The following is a 9,920-nucleotide window of genomic DNA, read 5'->3' as shown; positions in this document are numbered from 1 at the left end:
GGGAGCAGGAAGTGGCTGCAGGACCATAAGATGGTATTCCCCTCTACCTCTCCATTCTACCTGTCTGAGCAAGCTTAGGCCAGGATATCTTTTGTAACCATGTTCCCATCACTGGGGCTTAGTGGCCTGGAGACTGATTCTGACACACAGCCTTTAATCTGGGCCTTTGACTGGATGTCTCTGTGTCTGTATTAAGCGAGGCGAGTACTATATATGCTGGCCTCTGTGGTGGCTTGAACAGGAATGACTCATAGGAAGTGTGTCACTGTGGGGGTGGGCTTTGAGCTCTTCTATGCTCAAGCTCCACCCAGTGTGGAATATGGTCTCTTTCTGCTGCCTTTGGATCAAGATGTAAAACTCTCAACTCCTCCTCTAGCACCATGTTGCCTGCATACTGTCAAGCTTCCTGTCATGATGACAATGTTTTCCTTTATAAGAGTTGGCCTGGTTATGGTGTCTCTTCACAGCAATAAAACCTCAACTTAGATAGGGTCTAAGCAACATCACTGTTATATCCCAAGAAAACAGTGCATAAGTGCAGCATTTGAGAACTGAATTAGGATTCTGAGGTGTGTGTGTGTGTGTGTGTGTGTGTGTGTGTGTGTGTGTGTGTGTGTGTGTGTGTGTTGAAGGACTTGGCTCATGTGAGACAGATACATCTGAGTAGGACCTGCAGAGTAGGCCAGCAGACTGGAGACTGCTGTCACCTCATTTCTGTAGGGCAGAAATAAGGCTGGAAATTCAGACAGGGCTTCTATTTGAAAGCTCGAATCTGAGGCTAAATTACTTCTTTGAAAAATCTCAAGCTTTTCTCTTAAGGACTTCCAACTGATTAGAAGAAACCAACCACATTATGAGACATATTCTGTTTTACTCTAAATCTACTGATGGAAATGTTAATCGCATCTGGATCAAAACTCCCACAGCTTTATCTAGCGCCTACGATCCTGACTGTGTGTAATGTAACAGCTGGGCCTCATCACCATGGATACGTAGAATTTGCAGCCTCAGTACCACTCACCTGTGACTCCGAACAGCTGAACTAGAAGTCCAGGCTTGTTCTCTCAAAGCTCCCTGTGATGCACGAGGGAGACCTGGCACAGTAGCTTCTGGAGAAGTCACCCAATGTCCCTCTCATTAGCAGTAGTGGTGGCTGTCTCTGATGCTATGTTCAGGGGAGAGCCCCCCCCCATCAAATTGATCTGTGCCCTTTGGGTTAGTGATTTTAAAGTTCTAGACATGAGAACAGGGATTCAGCCGTGTCACCAGAAGCAGACTATCTCTCGATGTGTAGGTACTGTGACATTCAGGGAAGTCAGTGTTCCACTGAAAGTCAGTGGTCATTCTTGCCAGCAGCCAGCAAGTCCACTGCCCTTAAGATAAAGTCTTGAGCACAGAGGTAGAGGTTGGATCTCTACTTTGGTTGTCATGAGGTTAGTAATTTGTGCTCAGCTATGGGCTCTGCCTTTATGAATGTAAACTGAGAGGGCGGAGGAGATTGTGATAGCTAATCTTTCTGTCAACCTGATTGATTAAGAAATTCATAGAACACTGGTAAGCCATGCCTCTGAGTGTACCTGTGAGGGTGTTTCTGAGTCATCCAGAATGTGGGCTATGCTATCCCATAGCCTGGGGTCATTCGCTGCATAAAAGGGGGGAAGGAGAAAGCCAGCGTATGCCTGCAGCCGTGCTCTTTGCTTCCTGATCTAGCCTGATGTGAATAGGTAGCCTAACACTGCTGCTGCCACAGATTGCTCCCACCAGTGAGGAGCTGGCCTGAGGAACAAGATTCGATTTACTGTGGGAGCTGAGTTCTTGTTAAAGTTTGTTTCCTGGAGCCTGACCCGACCTAACCTATGCCTTGTGTTTGAGAACACCCTGACCTTCTCTAACCCCACAATCCTCCCTAAGACCCTCCCTAATGTGTTCTGCCTCCCCACCCCTGGAGATTTTTCTGTACTTCCTCGTTGCTCCACTGTCTCTCCTCTGTAAACCCGCTTTGCAACTGCTTGTGATTTTATTCCCTAAAAGGGGTTCTTGGCTGCACCCCAATAAAATTAAGCTTTCTTCAAATTTTCCTCAAAACTGTGGTAGAGGTCTTATTTTTGCCTGGTGGGATTAGTGCATGCCTTCCCCACCATGATGGACTTTCAATCCCTTCTCTACGTCTTGTCAGGTACTTGGGTGCACAGCAAGAAAACAACCCAGTATAAACGATAACTGCTGTTCTCGTCACAGACAGGGTTTAAAGGGCAATACTTCTTAATATAGTGACCTTAAGGAACAGTAATACACCAGGCAAGCTCCACCCAGCTTCAACAGCTGCAGGGCTCAGAGAAAGGGCAAAAGTGAAGGGCCATATACTATACTAGTTACTGTACTGTTGCTGTGATAAAATATCATGACCAAGGTAACTTAACAGAAGGAAGTGTTTACTTGGAGCTTAAAGTTACAGGGGGTGAATTCATGACTATTGTGGTGAGGAGCACAGCAGTAGGCAGGTGGGTACGCAGGCAGACAGGCAGACAGGCAGACAGGCAGGCAGACAGGCAGACAGGCAGACAGGCAGACAGGCAGGCAAGCAGGCAGACAGGCAGACAGTCAGACAGGCAGACAGGCAGGCAAACAGGCAGGCAGACAGACAGGCAGACAGGCAGACAGGCAGGCAGGCAGACAGGCAGACAGGCAGGCAGGCAGACAGGCAGACAGACAGGCAGACAGGCAGACAGGCAGATAGGCAGGCAGGCAGACAGACAGGCAGATAGGCAGGCAGACAGACAGGCAGACAGGAAGATAGGCAGGCAGGCAGGCAGGGAGACAGGCAGGCAGGCAGACAGGCAGACAGACAGGCAGGCAGACAGACAGGCAGACAGACAGGCAGACAGGCAGACAGACAGGCAGACAGGCAGACAGTCAGACAGACAGGCAGGCAGGCAGATAGGCAGGCAGGCAGGCAGACAGGCAGATAGGCAGATAGGCAGATAGGCAGACAGGTAGGCAGGCAGGCAGACAGGCAGGCAGACAGGCGGCAGACAGGCAGGCAGGCAGGCAGACAGGCAGACAGGCAGATAGGCAGGCAGGCAGGGAGACAGGCAGGCAGACAGGCAGGCAGGCAGACAGGCAGACAGGCAGACAGGCAGGCAGACAGGCAGACAGACAGACAGGTAGACAGTCAGACAGACAGGCAGGCAGGCAGACAGACAGGCAGACAGGCAGACAGGCAGGCAGGCAGGCAGGCAGACAGGCAGACAGGCAGATAGGCAGGCAGGCAGGGAGACAGGCAGGCAGGCAGGCAGGCAGATAGGCAGGCAGGCAGGGAGACAGGCAGACAGGCAGGCAGATAGGCAGACAGGCAGGCAGACAGGCAGGCAGGCAGACAGACAGGCAGACAGGCAGACAGGCAGACAGGCAGGCAGGCAGACAGGCAGACAGGCAGACAGGCAGACAGGCAGGCAGGCAGGCAGGCAGACAGACAGGCAGACAGGGAGACAGGCAGGCGGGCAGGCAGGCAGGCAGACAGGCAGGCAGACAGGCAGATAGGCAGGCAGGCAGGCAGGCAGGCAGACAGGCATGTAGTTAGAACAGCAGCTAGAGCTCACTTTGTGATCCAGAAACTGAAGGGAGGGAGCACACTTGGAATGAATGTCAGGAGTGTTTTAAAACCTCAAAACTTTTCTCCTGTGACACACCTCCTCCAACAAGATCATGCTTCCTACCCCTTCCCAAACTGTTCTACCACCTGGGACCAAGTATTCAAATATATGAGCCATATAAGGGTCATTCTCATTCAAACCACTATATATGTCATATGCTTAAATATTTAAATGCTATAAATCACACTGGTGTATAGTTAGATGAAATATGTTCTGTCCTCCTACACGGACAAATGACCCTTCATCAGGTTTGGCGTCTGAATCCTCATCTTTTTCCCAAGCACGGAGAGAGCAGCACTGCCATCCAAGCCTGTGCCTGTCTCCAGCCTCCAGACTGCCTCTCTTTTTCCTCTGTTTCTGGCTCCAAATCACACTGCCAGTGGCATTGCGTGCACACAGGTAGACTGACCAACTTGTACATCACAGCTGTGTCTGAACTCAGAAAACAGAACCCTTTATTATGTCTACCTCCTGAGTGTCCACAAAACTGAGGTACCCTCCTTTTTGGATAATGGGTTTAGGGGAGAGGTCATTCCAAGTCTGGAAGGCAGGCTCAGGCTGTTGGAGAAGACAAATTCAGGACACCTAGAGTTGAGTTTGGTATAGCATGCAGGGAGGGGCAAGTGGAGGGTCAGCTCTGCCTGTTGGCCCCAACTCTGTCTCATGGGAAAGAGCATTGCTCAGACCAGAGAGTCTCTAACCTGTGAGGTCTAGGAAGGAACCCTCTTGCTTAAGAACACATTTGGACATTGGACAGGTGTGTTAAGGGTTAACTTCTCACCTGCGTCCCCACCCATTGTTGATGAGGGTCAATCTCTGTTTCCATGGTTATCACCTCCTCTCTTATCAGTCTGGGCTGCTTTTTTCCCTTCCATTTCTAATCTTAGAGAAGTCCCCGAATTTGCAATCTGCATACAAATTGTATTTTGGGGGCAGCTAGTTCTGGTAGCCACTGCCAGAAGGGTGGTCTAAATACATGTTGCTACTTTGTTTTTTATTTCACTGCAGCTTTTAAAGATTCCATCCTGTTCCCTTTGCGTTCCAGATATTAATTCAGCTGGGTCTCCATTCAGGGCTCTTTTTAGTTCAGTTTGCAACAACCACGATCTTTCATGATACTCCAGTTTCTAAAATGTATTCTGCCTCTTGAGGTAAATAATTTTTCAAAGATAGAATTTTGTTTTTCTGCTTTATTGTGCATTCTATTAGAGCATTTGGATATTTTTGAAAGGGAGTTAAGCTAGACTTTCATGATGCCTATAAATTGCTCTGGTACCTCTGGGGTCCCTGAACTCCCTGCCTGCACACACCTGAGCTTGGCTCCAGAATCAGGTCCCCAGACTTTTTGTCCAAAGGTCAGTTCGTTTCTGAAGCTCCTCTTCTTGTTCTGAGCTGAAGCCCAAGTCTTGTATGGCTTCCACTTTTCCCTTTTCTCTGTGTTGCCCTTTGGTCAGGCAAGCTGGGCTTCTCGAGGGCTGGCTGCACCTGCCCCAGCACTTCTCATGGTATCCGGATGTGATTCTTGTAGGGTTCCTGGGTCAACATCAATCCATTCCCCTCCCATCTTCTCCCCACTATGTTCTGATGGCTCCTGTCTGCTTTGTTCAGTGAGTCTGTCCCATGCTTCCACTTCTGTGCCAGGTTTTCTTCAGTTCGCTTCAGCTCAACACTGACATGAATGCCAGGTCTCTGCTTCACAGACTTCTCCATTCAAGCACTCAGCAGAATCTGAGTTCTTATTTTCTCTTGTTAAAGTCTGGGGAAGGATGATTATTATTTATTCTATTGCTGTATACTCATTTACATGGCGATAGGGTTATTGAAGATACAAATGTAAGTTTATCATCTATTTTGATTACGATCATAGTCCTTCTCATACTCCCTGCCTGCTTTAGGTTTCATTGGTCCTTCAGACAGGCATGTACAGGCACGCACGCATGTACACGCACATGAACACACACACACACACACACACACACACACACACACACACGCACACACACACACACACACACATTCCACAAGTAAGAGAAAATGTGGCATTTGTTTTTGGTTTGTTTTTTTTTTTGAGTCTGACCTATTTTGCTTAACATGATAGTATTTATTTATTTATTTATTTATTTATTTATTTTTGGTTGGGGATTTTGCTCAGTGGTAGAGCACTTGCTTAGCAAGCGCAAGGCCCTGGGTTCAGTCTTTAGCTCCGGAAAAATAAACAAAACAAAAATATATATTTTTTTTACTGGAAATAACATGATTCTGATCTTTATGGTTGAAAATGCATATATGTAGACATACATGTACAAAAGTATCTGGACTTTTGGCTGCTTTATGGGTTCTTTCCTTTAACCTTTCTCTACCCCTTTATTTCCATCCTTTCAACCCCCTAACCATGTAGGAGAGAAAGCAGGATAGAGGGGGAAGAGAAAGGAATCTCTGAAAAAGACTATGCTAGGATACGGGGTGATAATATCATTAACCTACTTCCTGCTGATTAGGGGCGTCAAGTTCCTTGGGGCAAGCTTAATCTTCTTCCCTGTCAGATATCTGATTTCTTCTTCTCATCTCTTTCATGTGACTGCTTGACAAACTGCAACCAACAGCAACCAATGGAAGCCAATCAACAGCAGCCACCAGCAGCCACCGATAGCAGCAGCCAACTCCTGGGGCTCTAGCATTTATATGCCCTCTGAGGCGTCCCCAGATGGAGACTTAGACCAATTCTGTCCCTTGGCTATTGTGAACAGTGACTCAGGTTAACATCTTTATTAGCATTTCACACCAACCAGTTGAGCTGACTTGAACATAGTGATCCAGATTACTATAACCAACAAGACTACTATCATAACTGAAGGGTTAAAAACTGTCCATGATAAAGACAAACTAATTTCATGACTACTGGTCCAGCACTTTAGAAGCTAACTGAAGAAATCCTATATACAGGAAAACAAGATAAGCACACCCCCAAGGTCATGGAAAAGAAAGAGTGCCCTAGAGTAAGGGGAAAGTGAAGAAGACCGGGAAGTTACCATCCATCAGGGAACAGTGCAATGACTGAAACTAATATGCACTTTCAGTGAGAGCTCTGAGCAATTTTAAAGCATATCGTATTTTAATTCTTTATTGATTCCATATATGCATATGATATGTCTAGGTCATATACCCCCAAGATTCCTCTGACTCCTCACAGAACTCCCCAACACATCTCCCTCCCACACTTATGTCCTTTTGTTGTAACCCACTGAGTCCAAATTGTGTTGCTTCTGAGCTGTTGACTGAGCTTGCTGACCTGACCTTGTGCAGGTGACCACAGCCATAGTAAATTTAGGAGTACAGTGGTCCCGTCATGTCCAGAAGACAGCATTTCACAGCACTCCTCTTCATCCTCTTGCACTTATATTTTTTTCTACCCCTTCTTCTGAGACGTTCTTTGAGCTTTAGGTTAGGGGATTGATATAGATTTCCCACTTAGGGCTGAACTCAGTAGGTTCTTTTTTTTTTCTTTCCTTTTTTCTTTATTAACTTGAGTATTTCTTATTTACATTTCGAATGTTATTCCCTTTCCCAGTTTCCGGGCCAACATCCCCCAAAGCCCTCCCCTTCCCCTTCTATATGGGTGTTCCCCTCCCCATCCTCCCCGCATTACCGCCCTCCCCCCAACAATCACGTTCACTGTGGGTTCAGTCTTGGCAGGACCCAGGGCTTCCCCTTCCACTGGTGCTCTTACTAGGCTATTCATTGCTACCTATGGGGTCAGAGTCCAGGGTCAGTCCATGTATAGTCTGTAGGTAGTGGCTTAGTCCCTGGAAGCTCTGGTTGCTTGGCATTGTTGTACATATGGGGTCTCGAGCCCCTTCAAGCTCTTCCAGTCCTTTCTCTGATTCCTTCAACGGGGGCCCCGTTCTCAGTTCAGTGGTTTGCTGCTGGCATTCGCCTCTGTATTTGCTGTATTCTGGCTGTGTCTCTCAGGAGAGATCTACATCCGGTTCCTGTCGGCCTGCACTTCTTTGCTTCATCCATCTTGTCTAATTGGGTGGCTGTATATGTATGGGCCACATGTGGGGCAGGTTCTGAATGGGTGTTCCTTCTGCCTCTGTTTTAATCTTTGCTTCCCTATTCCCTGCCAAGGGCATAAAAATGTGGAACGCTTCACGAATTTGCGTGTCATCCTTATGCAGGGGCCATGCTAATCTTCTCTGTATCATTCCAATTTTAGTATATGTGCTGCCAAAGTGAGCACACTCAGTAGGTTCTTATTCTCAACACTTTGACCAGCTATCAGTCTCCGCATTAATACCCACTGCAGGAAGAGCCTTCTCTGGCCAAGGTTGAGAGCAGCACTATAACATATAAATACATAAATACTTAGAAAGAGGTTTGACAACATGTCCATCTAACAAAACAGCAATAGTAGCTTCCCTGCTAGGGTTTGTGACCTCCCAATCATGGGCTTTTGACCAGGTTTACAGTGTCAAGAGCAAGGCTCTGCTATAGAGTAGGACTCAGATCTGGTCAGAAAATGATTGCTTCCCCCTATAACCTTTGTACCACTATTGTACTAGTGGTTACATTCTGCCCAATAGGTTGGTATTATAGTATTTGGGGTCCAACTCTAAATAAGACCATGGATGTCTTTTTACCTTCAGTACTCTGCACAACACATTCTGTTTTTAGTACAACTAGCCAGCAGGTAGGAAGTTTCCAGAACAAAGATCTATGACCAATACCAAGAGGTGCATACTGAAGGAGCCTGAGAGGATCTGTGAGAACATGACAAATACAGAGGCGGATGGTCAAAGCCAACCATTGGACTGAGCACTGGATCCCCAGTGGAGGAGTTAGAGAAAGGACTGAGGTAGCTGAGGGGGTTTGCAACCCCATAGGAAGAACAACAATATCAACCAACCAGACACCCCAAGAGCTGCCAGGGACTAAACCATAAACCAAAGAGTACACATGGAGGGACCCATGGCTCCAGCTGCATATGTAGCAGAGGATGGCCTTTTTGGACATCACTGGGAGGAGATGCCCTTGGGCCTGTGAAGGCTAAATGCTCCAGTGTAGAGGAATGCCAGGGTGGGGAGGTGGGAGGGAGTGGGTAGGTGGGGGAGCACCCTCATGGAGGCAGGAGGTGGGAGGATAGGATAGGGGGTTTCCAGAGGGGAAACCAGGAAGGGGATATTTGAAATGTAGATAAAGAAAATATCCAATTTTAAAAAGTGAAAAAAAAAAGATGCCAGTTAACAGATTTTATTTTAAACTGTGACCCATCTATTTGTTGCATGATGGGAATGTATCTCACTGGCAAAGACTAACACGGCCTTAGGGAAAGGGTTAGGGATGCATGCCAAGCAAACAGAACTAGAAAGCAAGCAAAGCAGTAATGCCAGTAGTGGGCAAAGTAGACTTCAGGACAAAAGTAGCTGGAAAAGCTATAACAAAGGGCCATTTATTTTTGATTAACAGAACAATCCATCAAGATGACATAAAATTCTAAATATATGGTGCTGAACATGGGCACACTCAGTTTCATAAAACAGACATTACTGACTAAAGGACTGACTCAACACAGTATTAGTGGGTGACTGTAGCACCCCACTTTCACCAGTAGACAGATTGTCCTGACAACAAATAAAGACCTCTAAGTTTTTAGGTGGGACATAGTACTTGTGTGTGTTTATGAGTGCAATGTGATGATTCCATCAGGCACACAGTGCGTAATCATCAAATGGTCTCCTGATGCATTTCTGATTCCTTTGATCTCCTCCCTTCTAGTCCTTCATAGAATAGTCTGTAAGTTACTGTAAACTGTAGTCATCACTGAAGGGCACCAGAATGGATCCCCCCTACTTAACTATATGTGGGATCCACCGTTCTCTACTTTTGTTTCTTGTTGATCACTAACCTCTCTTCTTTGAGATCACCATTTTTAGTTTCCACATAAGAGTGAAGCACTTGGCCTTTATCTTTGTGTTCCTGTCCTATTTTATTCAACATGTTCCATCATTTTCCTGAAAATACTAGGATTTTATTATTAGGCATGACTGAATATTAACCCATTGGGTGGGTCCTATTTCTATTATCTATCATCCATGATGGACAGTTTGGTTTATTCCACATCTTGATTATTGTGGATGGTGCAATAAACATGAGAGGGCAGGTTTTTTCTGCATGTATATCTGTGCGTATGCATATGTAGGGGAAATGTGTGTATGTATGCATTTGTGTGTATGTATGTACACATATACACATGTATGTACATGTAGA

General features: G+C 46.4%; 1 non-coding gene across 1 annotated transcript; it reads right to left on the bottom strand.

Moving 5' to 3' along the window:
• Window positions 1-7,786: 7,786 nt before the first annotated feature.
• Window positions 7,787-7,893, bottom strand: LOC120100128 (U6 spliceosomal RNA). Its single transcript, XR_015656177.1, has one exon. It is a non-coding gene; the product is annotated as a U6 spliceosomal RNA (small nuclear RNA).
• Between the last annotated feature and the right edge of the window lie 2,027 nt (window positions 7,894-9,920).

Source organism: Rattus norvegicus, chromosome 1, assembly GCF_021556685.1.
Source record: "Rattus norvegicus strain SHRSP/BbbUtx chromosome 1, alternate assembly SHRSP_T2T, whole genome shotgun sequence".
Taxonomy (NCBI): Eukaryota; Metazoa; Chordata; class Mammalia; order Rodentia; family Muridae; genus Rattus; species Rattus norvegicus.
This window is presented reverse-complemented; position numbering and strand designations above follow the sequence as displayed.